Here is a 20,765-nt window from a genome sequence, read left to right as displayed (position 1 = left end):
AAATTATTCTTCATCAGTCAAAACAGAACTAACAATTACAAGTGGAAATGAAATGAAAGACATACCCCCATACATGATATCCCATAAAGAAATCAACTACAATCTTATTCCCCTCTTAACTTAACCAAACTTTTCTTAACAGTAGCAGTTTCTTTTCAGATTTAACGTAAAGATTTTCCTTATTTTTCTCAGTGTATTATTATTTTGACACAAACTGCCACTCAAGCGTTAGCTGACACATCACAAACTCATGTCAGTTGGATCAAAGTCTTGTAAAAAATATCCGTAACAAGCAATCGGGAACAACAATGGTATCAAACGTAATATAATATAAAAGAAAGAAAGAAAAAGAAAATACTAAATGTATTATTATTATTCACAACACAAGACACTGCAAAGTCAAAGTCAAAGTCAAAATATCTTTATTCAATTTAGGCTATAACAAGCACTTATGAATGTCAAAAAAAAAACTACCACCGGTTTGGAAAAACCTCTGCTGAGAAGAATCCGGCAAGAAACTCAACTCAACAATTAAATAGTATTAAGTACAAATAGACAACACGTAGGAAAGTATGTATCATTGCGGTTGTGAATCGAACACTGGCTCAGCATAATGCTGAAGCGTTAAGAGCGTTTATACCTGCTGAGCTGGCAACGTTGCATTTTTGCTAGTTTTTCTCGATTATTCCATAAAAAATGAATGAAAATTAGAAATGTGTTCTGATAGAACTCTTCTTAATTTATAAGTTAATGTGTCTACTCAAATAACTATGCGTGATAAACTTTTATATATTTTTTAAACTTTTGTATTTTTTTTTGATGGCCTAGTGGGTAGAGAACCTGACTACGAAGCTTGAGGTACCGGGTTCGATTCCCGTGTCAGGGCAGATATTTGTATGAAAAATACGAATGTTTGTTTTCGGGTCTTGGGTGTTTACTATGTATTCCGCAGAATTCTCTGTTCTGCCAAGAGCAGCATATTCTCTATCAGTACTGCTTTTAAAACTTTCACAATTCACACATTTACAAACCTGAATAAAATAGCATAGCAATATTAAATATAATGACCCGGATAACTCACGTCTTAAATCGAGTTTAGCTCGACATGTTTCGGGCTAATCCGTAACCCTTCGTCTTAGGAGCAACGCGACTTAGCGGCTGCTGCAACACGCGCACCCTGCGCTCCTAAGACGTGCTGTGTCTCCTAAGACGAAGGGCTACGGATTAGCCCGAAACATGTCGAGCTAAACTCGATTTAAGACGTGAGTTATCCGGGTCATTATATTTAATATGAGTGAGTCTCACGGTAGTTTCATGTTCAAAATAGCATAGCAATGTTACAGAATATAAAATCCAAAACATAAATAAGCAGTCCAACACTAGATTAAAACTATATATTACACACATGCCGGTCAAAAATAAATACCATTCTCTTACTTCTTAAAAATTCTACATTTCGCTTTGTAAAAGTTTACCTTCCACCCTTAAGAATACGGTTCACTTTTGGATACACTAAAACGAACATGAAACTTCGTAATACCCCTGAGGACCCTAAACAGCGGTACCGTAGAATGGAATATTCCTTTTACTTTAATTTCAAACGAGTTACGCTAAATTCTTTCGTAATAGGTATTCCTTGAAACGAAACGTAGTGAAAACATTGAGTTATAATTTATAGGTACGTTCTTTCAAGTACTTACTTTATACATTTATTGTGAATGTTCTTTGGTTGGAATAATTGGACGGTCACAGCGAATCCTTAATAAGAAAATAAATGTGTAAATACCTAGTATGTCTGCTGCTTCACGCTTAAACCACTGAACCGATTTAGATGATTTGGAATATTTTGAGATAAGTTACTACTTACTCGCACATGAATTTCGAAAAACTAAGAGGTGCGAGCCGGAGTTTGAACCCACGATCCTCTGCTTGACAGTCCATAGGACAAACCACTAGGCCACCACGGTTAGGTATTCTTATAAAATGACTAAAAAACATTTTAAGGTATTCTAAACGCTTTAAGAATAAAATTGCCTCCGGATAAGTCAGTGGCCTCTAAGGCCAACACTATGCTGAGCTGTGACCGTTTCGCGATTTCGCAAATACTGTCATTAATATTTATTTTATACTTGTTTTATTTTGTGTACTTATGTAATTTGCGAATTATCGAATAAACGTTTCTATTTCTATAAGTCAGAATTTGAAATAAAACGGACTCAAAACACTAACTTAGATCAGGCGGTTTAAAAATAGCAACGACATTTCTGGAAGTGAACGTTCAAAATAGAGCACTAAACTACACCAATCAACACCAATCCCAACATACATACAAAACAAACAAATTACCAACACAAACCAACATATTTGACACCCAACATAAATAAACAATAAGAACAAAGCTTTGACTTTTCATGCTCACAGCACCCGCATGTACCTACCCTTCAACATAAACGTATAAAACGTACCCTAACTTTCAATGAGTGAATATTTAAGGTTCCGTAGACAAGTTGGCAAAACGGCTATAAGTATAATTTTCTTTTAAAGGCGTATCAAAAACTTTTTTTACGCATTTTTTTAATGTTATTTTAATTTCATTTGAGATTTTAATTTATTGCATTAAATTGACCTATATCGCATTAAATGTTATAATATCGTCGCTGGAAAGCAGAAATGCTGTATGTAACCCGGCCCATCCACCAAAATCGTTTTTTTTAATATTCTAGTACAAAAAAAATCTGCGTCGATTGGTCTATATCTCATGTTTCTACGATCAAAAAAAATCATTTACAGCATAAGTGATTTGTCATATAAGATCTGTTTCACTGTACGGATCTCTTTGTAATAGATAGAGCGACGCGCACTTGTCCAGTTTTATTACAAAGCGGATCCGATTGCTAACGCGCTGTGAATATCGTAGGGCCGGGAATAACCGTAAACAATCGGGAAAGTCGGCACAGCACGAATCGTAAAACGGCGGGCATCTGGCCGCCCCTCCCTACGTGACAGGAATTGTGAGTTGAGTTTAAACTCTTTACAAAAAGATTTTAGGGTCGCGTGCAAAGAGTATTAGTACCAATATAGAAAAAGAGTGGCAACTCTATGGTCAAATTTGCATGTATGGTAACAAGCGCTATCTGGTAGCTAGCTGAAGAACTAAATCTGACATAACACACACATGTACATGCACGCACACAACAAGCTTAACGTCTATAAAGCCCAGTTTAGACCTGTAAGAAAATTGCGCAAGTTGCATTACATCGCGAGGCCGGAAAGCAAACGAATTTATGGTGGTCACTTCACTTGGTCACCCAAGCGAAGCAATGTAATACAACTTGAAGAAAACAGCACAAAATCAGATAAGTAAACTTAAAAAATCATTGGCGAAAGCCAGACAGCCAACATACAGTGGAAAGATGGCGGACAGACTGAATTTTTCAAGTCCACGTTTGACACATTTGTCAATTTAGTGCTATCATTTTGTCGCCAGAGGCGCTGGCGTGTACGTGAAAAGGTGACGTTTTAAGTGTGCCCCCACTGGTCGCGTGGGTGAAGCTGCTTCGACAGCTTTGCATTTGATGATTTTAGTTCGAAATTGGAAATTAAATATTATCGTTCGTGATACTTGTTTGTTTCCTAGTTTGTTGTTTGCTTTCTGAGTACTTAGTTGTAAAAGATACCCGTAAGTCATTTTTTTAAGTTTCTGGAGCCAAAATGGCAAAAACGGAACCCTTATAGTTTCGCCATGTCTGTCTGTCTGTCTGTCCGTCGGTCCGCGGCTTTGCTCAGATATATAAAAAAGAGGGGTGTTAAAAGTTTGACCGTTATGTGTGTCTGTCTGTGGCACCTTAGCTAAAATGGGTGAATCGATTTTTTATTTGAAAGCAGGTTTTCTAGCATTGTTTTTAAGACATGTTTATATCAAAATCAGTTGAGCCGCTTCTGAGATATTGAACTTTAAAGTGACAATGTCGGGGGTTTTCCAACTTTATGTAGGTTAGGTTATAAGGAAAATAATGAGTCTAAATTTTTGTACTAAAACATAATAAAGTGCGATTATTAGGGCCTTTACTAAGTACCCTTAAAGTTTGAGGTTGTATCAATGACACACGCTGTATAATAAATATGTATCTTAGGCCGAGATGGTTAGTATTGTCAAAATGTATTAGAACTAGAATATGCAGTGCAATATGTGAATATGTTGCAGGTGGTAGGACCTTGTGCAAGGTCCACCCGGATTGCTACCACCATCTTGCTCGCTAATCCTGCCGTGAAGCAGCAGTGCTTGCACTGTTGTGTTTCGGCGTGGAGAGTAAGACAGCCGGTGAAATTACTGGCACTTGAGGTATCCTATCTTAGGCCTCTAGGTTGGCAACGCATCTGCAATTCCCCTGGTTTGCAGATGTTTATGGGCGGTGGTGATCTCTTACCATCAGGAGACCCACTTGCTCGTTTGCCATCCAGTCGTATAAAAAAAAAAAAACACTTTTAATAGCAAAATATAGACTTGCTTGGAAAACAGCCTTAGGATTGTTAAAGATTGTAAAGATAAATTGTTGTTTAATATTTATAGAAGGCATTATCAGATGGATAACAATGTACTGTTACTTTTTGTTATTTTCCCGGCTCGTTCTCATCTTTTCTTACCCCGACAATGGACGTAGCTTCTAGTCATGTTATTAAAATCACGACCCTTAAAATGAATCTGTCGCGACTCATACCATTTTTCATAAAATAACGTGTAAGTTTGCACCCATTGAAGTAAAATACAGTACCCTTAGGGGCTGTTGCACCATCCATTGATTAGTGTTAACTGACGGTTAAATATGATGCCGTCTCCGTCTATTCGAACAAAACAAATAGAGACGGCATCACATTTAACCGTCACTTATCACTAATCAATGGATGGTGAAACAGCCCCTTAGTGTATTTTTTCGGTCACAAAATACGTCTCGATCGCGTTTGCGTTAAAATCTTAATTTGCGTGGAAACACGAACAGCGCCTCTAGCGGCACGTTTGCGCAACAACTTTTGTGAGTGTAGTTTGCTTGTCAAATTAACGTCAACTATTTCGTCCGCGTATCGTAACCCGATCGACTCGACTCACACTCGACTAATCAAACGAATGGGGATGCCAGATGGTTCAGGTTCGGTGGGATTCTCCCGAATTTTAGTATGTCCTCCCGACTCCCAACAAAGTCAAAAAATAAAAACATAAAAAAATCAAGACATAAAATCCCCCACACTTCAGTCTACTCGTGACCACGGCCACTGTAATGTGGTAGAAACGTCGAGGTAAATATTACTCGTGTGTTTAGCGTGATGAGTCCCGTTTTATCATCATCATCATCATGTCAGCTGAAAGACGTCCACTGCTGGACATAGGCCTCCCCCAACTGCTGGAAATAGGCTTCCCCCAACTGCTGGACATAGGCCTCCCCCAAGGCCTGGCTGGGGGAAGCCTATGTCCAGCAGTCCCGTTTGTGGTATTTTAATTATGAGTGAAAATCACTTTTAAAATATTATACAAAATCCGACTAATCTGAGGGCCTTTTCACGCATTTCGTAAACGCGCAGGCTATTATGAAATTAGAAAATCGAAGTTCGTGTCATATCCCGTCCCTCTCACTCTCATATTAAATAATGTTAGCGTTCCCGCTCACGCGAGCGGGACGCCGTGAGCGGGACGGCAAGATACGAAGCTCGAATTTTGCATTTCGTAGTATATAGTGAGGAAACCTGCACAACCTGCGAAGCAATTCAATGGTATACAATTTCCAATCCGCACTGGGCCCGCGTGGGCACTACGGCCCAAGCCCTCTCACTCTGAGAGGGGGCCTGTGCCCAGCAGTGGGACGTATATAGGTCGCGATGACACATTAGTTACAAGAGAGACTCTCTAAAGTTTATTAACTATTTTATTTGTTTACTTTAGCAACACAATGGCATCTGTATTCTACAAGTATCCAAATGAACCTACATTTCACGTAGCGGTAAACAAAAGTGCCGTAAACCGGTTTACGAGCTGTGCTGAGCTGAAAAACAATCATTTTCAGTTAGTGCGGACACAAAGTAGAACGATTGTTCGGGCACTTTAAAGGAAGTGTTTGTTTTTACACGTTATAAATCATCAATCAAAAAAGCCGGCCAAGGGCGTGTCGGACACGCCCGAAATAGGGTTCCGTAGCCATTACGAAAAAATTAAGCAATATTTTTCTAAGGATTTCGTATTTTGTACGGAATATTCCAAGTTTAGATATATTTTATACCTTAGGCTGCTATTTACTCTTAAACTACTAATAATTCTCAAGAAAACTTAACCGTTATGTTTTCCTTCTAAGTTTGATATACCTACTTACTACCATCCTGAATTTTTACCCGACTGCGAAGAAGGAGGGTTATGTGTTTGACGCGTATGTGTGTATGTATGTATATCTATTCCTATGTCCTCTCATAACTACTCAAAGGCTGAACCGATTTGAATACAGGTTTTTTAGCGATGGTTCTTAGACATGTTTTATTAAAATCGGTTCAGCCGTTTTAGAGATATTGAACTTTGAAGTGAGAATGTCGTGGGTTTTCCAACTTTTTGTTGGTTCATCATCCCAGCCTATATACGTCCCACTGCTGGGCACAGGCCTCCTCTCAGAATCAGAGGGCTTGGGCCGTAGTTCCCACGCGGGCCCAGTGCGGATTGGGAACTTCACACACACCATTGAATTGCTTCGCAGGTTTGTGCAGGTTTCCTCACGATGTTTTCCTTCACCGTAAAGCTCGTGGTAAATATCAAATGTGATTCGCGCACATGAATTTCGAAAAACCCAGAGGTGCGAGCCGGGGTTTGAACCCACGATCCTCTGCTTCAGAGGCGATAGGTCAAACCACTAGGGCCTAGTGAAACTTTGAACTTTTTAATATAACCTTAGTTATTATTAAAAGACAAATTAATAAATTTATTTCATTCACATAAATTAGGTACATCAATTCGTTATAAATTAGTATACTAATTAAATTAAATTAAACAAAACAATGCCAAATCAAAAAATCAAAACGAAAAAAAAAACTACTCAATACCCGTCCGAATTGTACTTGGCCCAAACGTACCCATTACCCTAGCGGTTACCCCGTTGTATAGCCAAAGAGACCCACTGGACCAAGTACGACCCGGAACGCGGGTCACCTCCTCTGTCCCTCATGCAAAGTCAAATTGTACATTTCATAATTTTGACGAAGGATATATGACTTATACCACACTTATATGCTAAATCAGTGTTTTTTAACCTGTGGTTCATGACCCCCTGGGGGGTCGCGAAGCTCTTAAGGGGGGTCGCGGAGCCCCTATTAGATGCTGAGAACACTACTTCAGTAAAAAAAAGTTTGAAAATATTTATTAAGTAAATACGTTTTATATTTGTCACAAAATAAAAAACACGAAAAAAAAAACAACGGGTACGGTCGTGAAATATTTATTCATACTAAAGGGGTCGTGTAGAAATAGAAATAGAAATAGAAATAGAAATAGAAATAAACTTTATTGTTATAACTGTGTACGGTGTTTACAAATGTCTCAACAGTTTGTCCATTTCGGACGTACAATATAAAATCTTATTATATAATTTATCTTGTATAATATCTATAATTATTTTCGCGCAAGTATACTTATTAATTTCAATGAGAAAAAAATTCTCATTGTGTCATGAAAAAGGTTGGAAAACACTGCGCTAAATTAACACTATACGCTGTTTTACTCTGCACAGTTACATTAATTCTTGATTATGTTAAACAATAAGAGTTACGCGAAAAATTAACGGAAATCAAAATTAACATGTTGTATGTGTCGAACAGACGTAGATGTACGTATATCATGCACGTGAGAACTAGAATCACTACATGACGAAGGCATCTCAACTTTATGTCTAAAATGAAGATCACTATAATTTTTTTCTCAAACATGCTCGAAAATGTATGCGTTAATGTCACGAAATGGAGACATGAAGCTTCTCATTTATGGCTCCCTACCACCTCCCTACATAACTTCTTGGCCTAGGCCATGAAGTATGTATGAAAATCCATTATTGTCCGCTGCTCTAACTTTTTAATTTTGCTTACTAATATTAAACTGACAAAGGAAAAATTACGAACAGCCAACCACCACTACTCTATAAGCATTTGCGATACTGCGATGCGAAGCGATGCGATGCGATGCGAAGCGATGCGATGCGATGCGAAGCGATGCGAAGCGATGCGAAGCGATGCGAAGCGATGCGAAGCGATGCGAAGCGATGCGAAGCGATGCGAAGCGATGCGAAGCGATGCGAAGCGATGCGAAGCGATGCGAAGCGATGCGAAGCGATGCGAAGCGATGCGAAGCGATGCGAAGCGATGCGAAGCGATGCGAAGCGATGCGAAGCGATGCGAAGCGATGCGAAGCGATGCGAAGCGATGCCATGCGATGGATGAATGGATGGATGGATGGATGGATGGATGAAATATTTCCTCACATTGTTTGAGAAAAGCACTTTACAAGCCTCGGCCAGAACAGGGATTGCTGGACTCGTTTTATCCGGTCTATTGTCTACCCCGAACTCGTCCATCAATCCCTTACTTCATGGCCTCTGCAGTAATATACTATTATTGGAAATTTCCAACTCGAATTTTATAAAATCCTTTGCTTAACTAACTCTCCACGCGTGCAAAGCTGTAACTCATAAAGTATTTCATTATAATAATTAAAATTGATAAGCCGTGGTGGCCTAGTGGTTTGACCTATCGTCTCTCAAGCAGAGGGTAGTGGGTTCAAACCCCGGCTCGCACTTCTGAGTTTTTCGAAATTCATGTGCGGAATTACATTTGAAGTTTACCACGGGCTTTGCGGTGAAGGAAAACATCGTGAGGAAACCTGCACAAACCTGCGAAGCGATTCAATGGTGCGTGTGAAGTTCCCAATCCGCACTGGGCCCGCGTGGTACCTATGGCCCAAGCCCTCTTGTTCTGAGAGGAGGCCTGTGCCCAGCAGTGGGACGTATATAGGCTGAGATGATGAATTAAAACGCCCAACGTAGTTGAAACCCATGTCATTTCGAGGCGGTAACTCCTACATTTCAACCCCTAGTTTTTGTTTAATGTACTTTAGGAAAAACATGAAGCAAACAACAAACAGTATAATGTTTCCAAACCGGTTACAAACTAGTTTCGTTGGGAAAACTACATTTGGTCGATATAACTTAGCGAATAAATGTGTCTCACAACGTTAACCAACTACGTAGACTATATTACTTTGCGGAGTCGTCTCGGACTATATTTTATGAATATTGCTAATAAAAGTGGAAAATAAGTTATTTTTTTTAGTTTATATTATAGCTTAGTTATTATGTATGTATGTATGTATGTAAACCCTTTATTGTACAAAAGAAAATTAACAAAATACAATTGACAAACTTTAAGATACTATAACCCTACTGATACTATTAGTCCTACTGATATTATTAGTTTGATTTACTTTTAAATATGATTTTAAATTAGTTTATTATTAATTATAAATCGAATACGTTAAAGTTTTGTTTATCATTGTATGTAGTTTATACTTTTATTACAAGCTTTTATTTAGTTTCACCTGTCCCGTTGTCTGTCTGTCTGTAATCAAATCTTGCTAGTTAAATTTGACCAACTTTCAGTAATTGGATTGACTTGAAATTTGGTATACTTATGTAACTTGAGTGACAATACAATAATCTGGCAGTGACATCCTGGTCGTCGGTGACCTGTCGTTTTGCCGAGTTTCATTACGCAGATTTTCGTTTCGCAGACAACTGTTGGCAGATTTTTCTTTTGGCCGAACAACGTTTGGTATAATTTCGTTACGCCTATTATTCGTTTCGCCGAGTAGTCGGTAGGAAGAATAGCGATAAGCAGATTTACGTTTAGTAGATTGTTTGTTTCGTAATTGTTTCAGTTAACCGAACAACTGTTCGTCGAGACACGATAAGCAGAGTTATCACATGGCATTCATATTGTTAAGTAGATTTAATGTTCAGTCGATTTTTGTTTCGTAATCTGCGTAGATAAAATCGGCCAAACGACAGGTAGGATTTTACTGAGTTGACTATATAAATATACTAGCTTTTATCAAAATGAAGTTAGGTGCGACGACGAGCGTCAGCGAGGAGGAGTGTTAGGTAGAATTGCGACCAACAACGCACGAGCCGAGCGAGCGAAGCGAGCGTGCCGCGGTAGCGGCCGGCGAAGTGCCAGAACCGAACTGCTAGCATCGCGACTTGGTTTGTTTAAACTCCAATGTAAAATAAATACAAATGATGGTCAAAAATACGTTTATTACTTGCGTTATACGTTTGAAACTTGTGAGGGTACATAAAAAAATCATAAAAAATGCGCGGTCAGCGGCGTGTAAAAATGCCAATAAGGCCATAGTGTAATCCACACATATTCACGCTATTGAATGCCAGTCCCCATGCGAAACAAAAAGATGCGAAAATAATAGTTCAACCGTTACAAAAGCGAAAGGTTGTTCGACCAAATGTGCAAATTGTGTAGTGATTAATAGGCTAAACGAGTTTCTGTAAATAGTTGTACGGCTTACTGACTCATATGCCAAGTAAATAGTCTGCTAAAGGTTGAGTTACGAAACGTTAGTCTGCGAAACAATACATCTGCGTACAAATTCATCGGCGTACCGTTACTCGGTGAAACGTTGTCTGCCAATCGATAATCTGCCTAAAAATAGTCGGCGAACCATTAGGTAACCCCTGGTCGTTCAGCCAGGATCGTCTCCACAGGACGGAACTCTTCAACGGTTAATGGAGTCGAGTTGAAATTTGGTATGCAAATGTAGTTTGGGTGACAATACAAGTACAGTCAACAAAAAGTACAGTCAGCAAAAAAATTGTATTAAAAATGATATTTTTACCAAAAACTTATTTTCTTGTCATGTCATATTCTTGTTCAAGGTCGCTACACTCTTGATATACAAATTAATAAGACACTTGTGTTGCGCGTTCCACATTAAGTTTCCCGCTCTTTTCCGACTTTTCACTTTGATTTTCATTGATATTGAGATTGAGTTTACATTGCTCTATGACTAGCGAAGAATAGTATTTTATGCGACAGTTGTATAACAGGGTTCAAAAAAGTTGAATGGCGTGAGTTACGATGTGAGCTTTAGCGAACACCGTAAGAAAAAGACGCCACGAGCTTTTTTTGACTTACTTATACAACGTCGCATACAATACTTTTTTTTCGACTGGGTACCTACTTATTAATTACAATACAAAATTAGAAAAATAGTAAACTTTAAACGTTTTCATACTTGAGTAAAAAGTATGGCAAACGCAAAAAGAAGGTAAACAAACAATAAACAAGTGATTTTGTTTTTGATTAACGTTTACTTGCCAGTGATGATGTTAAAAATACGCGTTACTTATGTTGGCAGGCTATGGATTATGTTCGGAAAGTTTTTATTCTGCATAAAAGCCATATAAAATATGTAACTGGCTACACCTTAGCCTGTCACAGATTACTAATATGTAGCTAGGTTGCAGTATCGTTTTAGCAACATTACGATACAGTGCTGTTATGGGGAATAGACAATACTTATAGACTTTTCCAGAATTTTGTTATGTGTGCTGTTACTGTTCGTGATTAAGTAAATCACAGATTACAGTATAGGAGTAGAAAAAAGGCTTTATGTTTACTTTCTTTAAACACAGAGTTCTCTAATAGGTAACCCTAGTGCAGGAAGACGTGTTGCACAGAATTTTGTAACGCATTGTATCTATATAAATCTATTGTTATTTTGTACTGCATATTATTGAATACATTATCTAAGTGTGTCTATATAAGTATGTTTATCCTTTGCTTAGTTTAGGACTAGGTCAATTGGTCTTCAGTCTCATGATATTTATTTAATAATTTTCAACCCCCGACGCAAAAAAGGGGTTATAAGTTTGACCGCTATGTGTGTCTGCGTGTGTCTGTCTGTGGCACCGTTGCTCTTAAACGGGTGGACCGATTTGAATGCGATTTTTTTTAGTTGAAAGCAGGTTTTCTAGCGATGGTTCTTAGACATGTTTTATTAAAATCAGTTCAGCCATTTTTGAGATATTGAACTATGAAGTGACAAAGTTGGGGGTTTTCCAACTTTTTGTTCGTTCTAGTTCTAGCTTCTAGTTATGAGGTAAATTATCAAAAATTTAATGCATCATTCTACATATTTATTCACTAAACATCCGACCTGTTATTATTATAATACTGTCAACTTCAGAAGCCGTGGTGGCCTAGTGGTTTGACCTATCGCTTCTCAAGCAGAGGGTCGTGGGTTCAAACCCCGGCTCGCACCTCTGAGTTTTTCGAAATTCATGTGCGGAATTACATTTGAAATTTACCACGAGCTTTGCGGTGAAGGAAAACATCGCGAGGAAACCTGCACAAACCTGCGAAGCAATTCAATGGTGCGTGTGAAGTTCCCAATCCGCACTGGGCCCGCGTGGGAACTTATGGCCCAAGCCCTCTTGTTCTGAGAGGAGGCCTCTGCCCTGCAGTGGGACGTATATAGGCTGGAATGATGATGATGATGATGAACTTCAGAAGAAAAAGAAGAAGTTTTGTGAAGTTTCAATTTCACATTTTGCAAGGCAGCAACGCTAGCAATGGCTTCAATTTAAGTGGAAGCCCCAGCTCCATATTTCCCCCGGGAAAGCGCGGTAAATACCGTACAGGTGGACGCGGGGAGGTTTTTCCGGGATATTTCTTTAGCTCCTAAACAGCGGGAGGATAGTGAAAAAAAAGATTTCTAGTGCTGGAATTTACTGCAGAGTCACTCATAGATTGAATGATTTTTATTATTTACAATATAACTTAGTAAATGATGTAGTCCTACAAAAAAACCTCTAGTTTCACCATGTCCGTCTGTTTGTCGGTCTGTCCATACGTCCGTCCGTCTGTGGCTTAGCTTAGAGTCTGTTAATGCCGGATGCTGTAATTTTGCATAGTTATAGCAAAGTAGGTAATCAAATAAATTTGTGGGTACTCCAATATTTAGTTCTGAGTCTACATATTATGCGTAATATAACCTAACTAACAAAAAGTCGGTAAACCCCCGACTTTGTCACTTCACAGTTCAATATCTCAGAAACGGTTAAACCGATTTTGATGAAACATATCTAAGAACCATCGCTAAAAACCTGCTTTAAAATAAATAAAACCGCATTTAAATCGGTCCACCCGTTTAATAGCTACGATGCCACAGACAGACACACATAGCGGTCAAACTTATAACACCCCTCTTTTTGCGTCGGGGGTTGAAAATGCTTAATAGAATTTCAATGACTTTGGGTAAAATTGACTGTGCCTAAAGCAGGATAATAATATGTAGACAACTTCAACGAGACACAGCAAGGCGTTTGTTAGGTACGACATTTACTTGCGCTCCGTTAGGTACCCTTAGTCGTTCAAACCGTAACAACGTAGGTACAGGATGTAGCGAATAATCCCATCGTATTTTCTCGGAAACATTCGTAATTGTCATACTACTTCAGTCAGTCTCAATCTTGCCTCAGTACCCATGAAGACAGCGTAGGCAAAGTCCGTATCGAGAGATTAATAATCGATAAAGAGTGGTTAACTAAAACCTTGTTTAAGATTTTTTTGTATAGGTACTAAGTAAGTTGATGGTGGGGTAATAATATCTCAGTGTGACATACTTCAAACTCGTCGGCAGCATTCGAAAATAGCCGTCAGTGTTCCTAATTTTCATGATGGGAACGAATTATTCATACATCTGTACGTAAACCCTAGAAGTAATTCCACAAATCGAAGCCCAGAACTTCAATATTACTGTGGACTAATAAATCAAATACATAATTGCGGAACTACTACCGCGATTCATGATGTGAGGCACAAACTTGTATATAAACCAACATTAGAAGGTTCTATGTGTACCTAATGTTTTACGTGTGGAATATAACCATTTTGCACCTAAACATAAGGTAGATTTTAGTTTAAGTAAAGTTTTCAGGACCTTTTGCATTTCAAATCTGTAGTAAAATCAATGTCTACTTATAAAGGTAGTATGTATTTCGTACGATCGATGGAAGATCAGACTTTATATGTCTTGAGATAAAGTAACATTTGGGTTGAGTGACTTAAGGGTAATCTGACTTTTCGATATGTTGAAGTTTGAAACTAAACTGTTGAAGATATTTGGAGTCTAAGCGATGCGGTTTTTGAGGTTTTGACAAAGGTTTAGAGTTCAGTCTTTCTTACAGTTGGTAAGAAAGTTTACTTCTCAGTTTATAGTTGTTTCAAATACATATTTACTGCGAACAAAGGACAATCAGTGTTATGTAAAATAGTAACTGTATTGCTATTTTTAGGGTTCCGGAGCCAAAATGGCAAAAACGGAACCCTTATAGTTTCGCCATGTCTGTCTCTCTGTCTGTCCGTCCGCGGCTTTGCTCAGGGACTATCAATGCTAGAAAGCTGTTACTTTGCACGGATATATATGTAAACTATGCCGACAAAATGGTACAATAACAAATTTAAAAAAATTTTTTTGGGGTACCTACCTCCGCCTCCGATAGACGTAAAGTGGGGGTGATTTTTTTTTCTCATCCAACCCTATAGTGTGGGATGTCGTTGGATAGGTTTTTTAAAACCGCTAGGGGCTTGCTAAGACGAATTTTCGATTCAGTGATTTGTTTGCGAAATATTCAACTTTAAAGTGCAAATTTACATTAAAATCAAGCGTCCCCCCCCTCTAAAATCTAAACAAGTGGGTGGAATTTTTTTTAAAACTCAGGATGGTAGCAAGTATATCAAACTTTCAAGGAAAACTATAACGGCTAAGTTTGCTTGAGAATTATTAGTAGTTTAAGAGTAAATAGCAGCCTAAGGTATAAAATATACCTAAACTTGGAAGATTCCGTATAAAATACTACGGAAACCTATTTCGAGCGTGTCCGACACGCTCTTGGCCGGTTTGTAATTTTTGTAATTTTTTCAGCAAACTTTTGAGGAGAGCGGGCTCTGTTAATACTGGCTATTTATAGGTCACAGGTAAGTTACAAATTTGTACGAAACTCTCGGTGCGCGAATGCACCTTGCACTTAGCCAGTTTTTATCATTATATTATGTAAAATGTTAGGGTGGTTTAATAAAACATCTAAACATAAGACTTATCTGAATTAAAATATTATACCTGCATAAAAGATATGAAAAATACACTAGTGCACATGAAAATTGAATAAAATGATAGGAAACCTAATTAGGCTATACCCACAGTCGTAATGAATGTCCTATTTAATAACAACCTCCGAGTATATCCATCATTTTTGCAGCATTTTCTCGTGCGATAGCAATAAACTCGACCGGAACAGCCATAAGCATTTAGTATGTGCAAACTAACAAGTTTTTACGACAGATTGTATTGTTGTACTCATATAAAACGGCATACAATAAAATTCCTATGTCCTATTCCTATGTCTATCTATCTATCTCGTATGTGTAAGAGTTACATCGTGTTTTTTGTTTACTTCACATAAAAACACCTCAATTTTATTACGATCCCGATACAGATAAACGAACGACGAAGATGACTTTAAAGAAGCCCTAATTAGTTTTCTTCTTAATTTTTATGTATTTTATGTCTTTTTGTTTTGTATAATTTGAATTTTACAGCGCATTGGTGTTTAACTGTAATACTGTAACTTTTTGTTGATAAATAAATAAATAATAACTAAATAAAAAGTAGTATTCCAGAGACGCAATCATCCTTGTACCAAATTTCATCTAAATCTGGCTCATTAATAATAATAACAAAACTCTTTATTGTACAAAAAGGAAATTTATACAGATAAGTTTAGACGACCAGATGGCCTAGTGGTTAGAGAACCTGACTACGAAGCTTGAGGTCCCGGGTTCGATTCCCGTGTCGGGGCAGATATTTGTATGAAAATACGAATGTTTGTTCTCGGGTCTTGGGTGTTTACTATGTATTTAAGTATGTATCTATCTATATAATTATATTTATCCGTTGCTTAATACCCATAACACAAGCTTTGCTAAGCTTACTTTGGGACTAGGTCAATGAGGGCTATCGCGAATGAATTCGCCACTAGAGGCGCTAGTGTAGCGTGAGGTCTCCGAAATGTCAAATCTCATAGTTTTTGAGTGAGCTACGCGGGTTTATTTTTAATTAGAAAATTTTTGTGAATATTTTGTAATATCTGAAATTAATTATGGCAAATATGCGTTCCGGGGCAATGAATGTCTGCGTTTTGAGACAGTTTTGTCTTTCGGAAACCTTTGTCCTCCCTTTTTTTTCGAACAAAACGGGGACTATGCAACACTGTGGCATGCTCGATATTTTTATGGTACGGTTTTAAGGTGTATTAAATATGATTTTAATCTAAACTTTGTTTTCACGCCCGTAATAACAGACTTTGAAAGCCATACTTACAAACCTCACGCAACAGAGCGCCATCTAGTGAGACAAAAAACGATAGCCCTCATTGGTGTAAATTGTCCCGTGATATTTAAGTCACAAAAGAAGTGCGAAGTACAAAGGTACACTTATCCCTGAAGGGATCGCTGCTAGGTATATTTAATGAAATCCGGATTACTCCCGTCTAAAATCGAGTTTAGTTTCGGGCTAATTTGTAGCCCTTCTTCTTGGAGCAACGTGACTCGGCGGTTGCTGCACGCGCACTGTAGCACTACCATGAGTTTACAGTGACCGTACTCGATAGCGTAAAATAGAAGCGTAAATTATTTGTATGGAGAATTGTACAGCGCCTCTACAAATAATTTACGCCGTCATCGAGTACGGTCACTGTAAACTCATGGTAGTGAGTGGTACTGTAGTTAAATTGAGTGAGTCTTACGGTAGTTTCATGTTGAAATGATCTCTGTCAGTCAGTATCAGTACTTAAGTAGACATTAACATTTAAGAAAATTAAAATCTGCTGTCGAATCGATATCTCACTCCTTTTCCCTGAATCCGGTTAAAACCAACAATATCTAACATCTGCGTGGCTGCACTTGCTCTTTACGCTGTCGGAAACGCGGGGATTTTCAAGAAAATGCCCTGAAAACATTTCCTTGAATCGTAAACCTGACGGGTATAAAATTGACTGGCGGGATTAAGATGTGTTCTGCTACGCTTCAAAAATACCTTTAAGAGTCAGTAGGTACATCGGGAAGTTCGGTAAAAGAAATAGAAGAATAAGGAACGTAGGTTGTTGCGGACAGGCCTACCTATCCTTAAAAAAGAACACGTATTCATTGCCAGTCTTGTATAAAATTTGCACACTAAAAATGTAGTTTTTACATACACAAATACAAACATAAAATCATTTATTTGTTCAACCGGTAATTACAATACAGATACACGGCGTGTTAAAAAAAACGTTGTTTCTATAGAGAAACATAGGTTGCGCCGCAAGGCATACAAATTGTGGAATTAGTCATGAAGCTCCCACATACATAGCAACCTGGCATTAACTTATTAATGATTATAATCATTTAAAAAATCTTTTATTGTGTAGTAAGCTTTTTTAACCAGATATTCTTCAATTCATTACAATTTTCTATTTCCATTATTTCATTCAGTACTTTACTATAGATTCTGGGGGGCCATTTTCGAGTATATTATTGCTAAATAATGCAGTATGAGAAGGTAGGGCACTAATTTTATTCTTGAGGCGTAAGCTATTAAAACTATGAAATAGGTGTAAATTAGATCTAACAAAAAATATTATTTCGTAAATATACAGACAAGGAATAGTTAAAATAAAAATATTAAATTCTAAAAACCGCGCTGTTTCCTATGTTAATATAGGTAATTAATTATATTATAAGCACAGTAGGGTTAACATTGTGCTTGTAACTGTAACATAAAAACTTTTTAGTCTTGCATTGCAAGCCTACAATCTGGCCGCCGAGACGTCTAGTTTCATTTTTATGAATAAAAAAGTTTCGTTCTTCTTTAGTTAGAAGAAATGAATCACGTCTTTTTATTCAATTAATTAATGTTGTTATACGTTTTTTTTATTCGACTGGATGGCAAACGAGCAAGTGGGTCTCCCGATGGTAAGAGATCACCTCCGCCCAACACCTGCAAGACCAGGGGGGGTTGCAGATACGTTGCCAACCTAGAAGCCTAAGATGGGATACCTCAAGTGCCAGTAATTTCACCGGCTGTCTTACTCTCCACGCCGAAACACAACAGTGCAAGCACTGCTGCTTCACGGTAGGATTAGCGAACAAGATGGTGGACATCCGACGGTGAAATATATTTTGGGCTAAAGTATTATTTGATCGAATTTGTTAATTAGTATAATTCAAATTAAGCATCTCTAGAAGAAATAGAAAAAATCATAAAAGATATCATTTTTAAAGTGTCTGTAGCCGAGAGAAAAAGAGAAGTATCTAGTTATTTAGGTATTCTAGGTATTAAAGGATATAAGTAGAAAAACTTACTTTGCTTTTCGCTTCACTGCGCTCATCTCAGTCGCCCCAAGAAATCTGTAGAAAAAAGAAATCATGATTAAGGACACAAAAACATTTAATATCATAACATCACTAATTACAAAACAGAAGATTTCAATGTAGGTACATTTATATATGAGCTAATAAAATATAGTTTTAGTTTAGATCTGCTTTGTCTGTCTTAATCAACATACAATCTATGTACTTCAATGCAATTCTTTGGGACGGTTGGGGTGACAATGTTTCCCGGCCCGGATAATACAGACATGGAAATACCCACGAAATACCGCTCCTGTTTTTCGTGTGCACGCTCATAGAAGCTCATGTCTGTTTCTATGGACGTGTACACGATAAACAGGGTCGGTATTTCCATGTTGGTATTATCCCGGCCGGGAAAGAGTGTCACCCGATGGTCATCAGCTTTATGAAGATTCTGCCGATGTCGAGATTAGGGTGAAGACCAAAAAGTTGCACACCGTTAAAGCTGCGTTAGCACGTAGTTATAATTTCCATTAAGTATTTCCATTGTGACACGAAAATTAATCATACATTTGTATGGATAATTTTCGTGTCACAATGGAAAAGTTAATGTAAATTAAAACTACGTGCTAACACAGCTTTACGTAACGCTGTGCAACTTTTTGGTCTTCATCCATTAACTAGCATGTTAATTTTTTACTTGTACAGTATACTTGATTGATGAAGCCGTGGTGGCCTAGTGGTTTGGCCTATCGCCTCTCAAGCAGAGGGTGGTTCAAACCCCGGCTGGCACCTCTGAGTTTTTTGAAATTCATGTGCGGAATTACATTTGAAATTTACCACGAGCTTTACGGTGAAGGAAAACATCATGAGGAAACCTGCACAAACCTGCGAAGCAATTTAATGGTGCGTGTGAAGTTCCCAATGAAGCACTGGGCCCGCGTGGGAACTATGGCCCAAGCCCTCTTGTTCTGAGAGGAGGCCTGTGCCCAGCAGTGGGACGTATATAGGCTGGGATGGGTGGATGGACAGTATACTTACCAGCATCAGTTACTGCACGGAATTACTGCTAGCTAGCTATTAAAATATTTTAGCCGACTTGACCGTATATAAAATAGCGGCATAAAGCCAATATGGAAGTTTAAAAAGGGTCTCAAAAATTCTAAGCCACTGAGCACAACCGAGAAATTATGTTAATTTGAAGCAAATACATTTGAGGTCCTTTGGGGACAAAAATAAGCCAGGTAAAAGGGACACGTGTCTCAAACATATGCAAACAAATTCAAAATGTAGATTGGTTGTGCGTAACTTTTTTTAATCAGAATAAGACTGCCTATTGCTTATGTTAGAAAATCTCTATGTATATATTTGTGTTTTCTGTACTGCTTACTATGTTGGTGTGCGATAAAGAGTTATTGTATTGTATTGTATTGTTGTCTTGTATTGTATGACAAATCTGTGTATGAGTTATAGGTACAAACGCTTTCTTTCTCTGGTGGATACAAGGATAATCTCACTTGAGGTTTTCACGCGAGCCTAGAACAGACTGGGAACTAGACACCATGAGTCCATGTGACATTATGAAAGTGCATGTAGGTCTTCTGACGATATTTTCCTTCGCTGAACCTACTTTAGGACTAGTGGGTTGGACCTTATCGTCTCTCAAGCAAAGGATCTTGTGTTCAAACCCCGGCTCGCACCTCTGAGTTTTCCAAATTCATGTACGTAATTAAATTTGAAATTTACCATCAGCTTTATGATAACGGAAAACATCATGAGGATCATGAGGAACATGCACAAACCTGCAAAGTAGTTCAATGGTGTGCGTTCCCAATCTTCACTGGGCCCGGGTGGGGACAACGGCCTAAGCCCTCTCATTCTGAGAGGAGGTCTGTGCCCAGCATTAGAACGTATACAGGCTGGGATGAGGATGAGGTGATGGACCTACTTTGCCGCCAGCTGACGATCACCCGTTAAACCTCCCCTAACGGGGTCCCACTGGCGAGCTTAATCTCGCTGGAGGCTGAAGACGCATAGCGGATTCGAGACCTGTGTGCCCACCCAGTTCATTTCCAATGAGCCAACCTCCTCATATCTGCTCATGCTCATATCCTGACTATGACTGAAAATCGGCCAACAACCCCACACGGCATCCCCGCCCGCGACAACGTTGAGTTGAATTGATAACTCAAGCGATATTTATGTAAACGAAAGCTAGGACTTTTGTCTTCGGCCTATCTGGAGACTCACCCTTAAAAAAAAACTAAACCGATTCAGGGATCTTTAAC

The 20,765-nt window shown here is 38.3% G+C and overlaps 1 protein-coding gene across 3 annotated transcripts in view; it reads right to left on the bottom strand.

The window, feature by feature from the left end:
- Positions 1-20,765, bottom strand: part of LOC141429480 (dopamine D2-like receptor) — a 211,972-nt gene that overhangs the window by 85,227 nt on the left and 105,980 nt on the right. For 2 of the 3 annotated variants that reach the window (XM_074089789.1, XM_074089791.1), the window contains exon 2: positions 18,490-18,534. The exons of the other annotated variant lie outside the window; for it this stretch is intronic. The gene's annotated coding sequence lies outside the window, so the exon portion shown is untranslated. The remainder of the gene's footprint in view (positions 1-18,489; positions 18,535-20,765) is intronic. 3 annotated transcript variants of the gene reach the window in all.

The sequence above is a fragment of the Choristoneura fumiferana genome, chromosome 7, assembly GCF_025370935.1.
Source record: "Choristoneura fumiferana chromosome 7, NRCan_CFum_1, whole genome shotgun sequence".
In the NCBI taxonomy this organism is placed as follows: Eukaryota; Metazoa; Arthropoda; class Insecta; order Lepidoptera; family Tortricidae; genus Choristoneura; species Choristoneura fumiferana.
Note: the sequence above shows the minus strand (reverse complement) of the source record. Positions and strands in the feature narration are given on the sequence as shown.